Below are 1,007 nucleotides of genomic sequence, written 5' to 3'. Positions count from 1 at the left end.
TAGAACATGCATCCAATGAATATCCAATGAATATGCTCCCTTCAAGAGTTACACGCATGCGTTTTTTCCAAGGATGATTTGCACCAACACGTATTTTCTCATGTTGTATCCATGGCATTACCGCGATTTTTCAGAAACTCACAGAAATTAAAACAAATTTTCGCAATAGTACAAAAAATGGTCAGGAATCGCCTTATGTCGATAGTTTTCGAACCAATTCTCTCACGGGCAACCTTACTGAAGAATACTGAAAGTTCCAGCAACGCCTAACTGACTGTCAAATGAATATCAGCTACATTTGATGCACATTAACAAGGTATGTGACCCTGACATCTTGGTTTATCAATCAGGTTATGGCTTTGGGACGATGTCCTTATCATTAAGGTCAAAGGCCTTTGGTGAAAATGCTTGACATGGCCTGACATTGAGGGTAAGCGTATTATGCGTACTTGGAGGGATCACGGCTGTCTCCTAACTGCTTGTGCAGCACAATAATAAGATGGTGATGTAGTGTTGGCAGCTAAGCAGACAACTGAGACTCACACATAATTAGCAAGGGGAAGTTTACAGATTATGAGAGTCTACTGAGGAGTAGAGTTCGATGATACCCGCCTATTCACGATGTTGGTGCGAACTGACAGCTTACCACCTAAATGGTGAATTTAAATAAACAAGTGCCACAGCTTAAATATCAGTCTACCAACAAAGTTAGTCTAGTTCAGTTTATTTTTCCATATACACATATTCAGACAAAGAGATTTCGTAGAACAACAACACTATTACTTTGGCCCAAAATTATAAATTATAACATGTAGTGGAGAAACAAAAGCAATGCCTTAATTCTAAAACACAGTCCCAAATCAAAGTTCTGCACTAAGAACGGAAAGGATTCGCCGCTTCCCTATTTCACCTCAGGTTTTGTAGTGCATCTTTTCGAGTGATTGCATCTATTTAATTTGTTTGCGCTGAACGACAGTGAACCTTAACCTTAAGAGCATTATATACAT

Source organism: Echinococcus granulosus (assembly GCF_000524195.1).
Source record: "Echinococcus granulosus chromosome Unknown EG_S00042, whole genome shotgun sequence".
In the NCBI taxonomy this organism is placed as follows: domain Eukaryota; kingdom Metazoa; phylum Platyhelminthes; class Cestoda; order Cyclophyllidea; family Taeniidae; genus Echinococcus; species Echinococcus granulosus.
Note: the sequence above shows the minus strand (reverse complement) of the source record.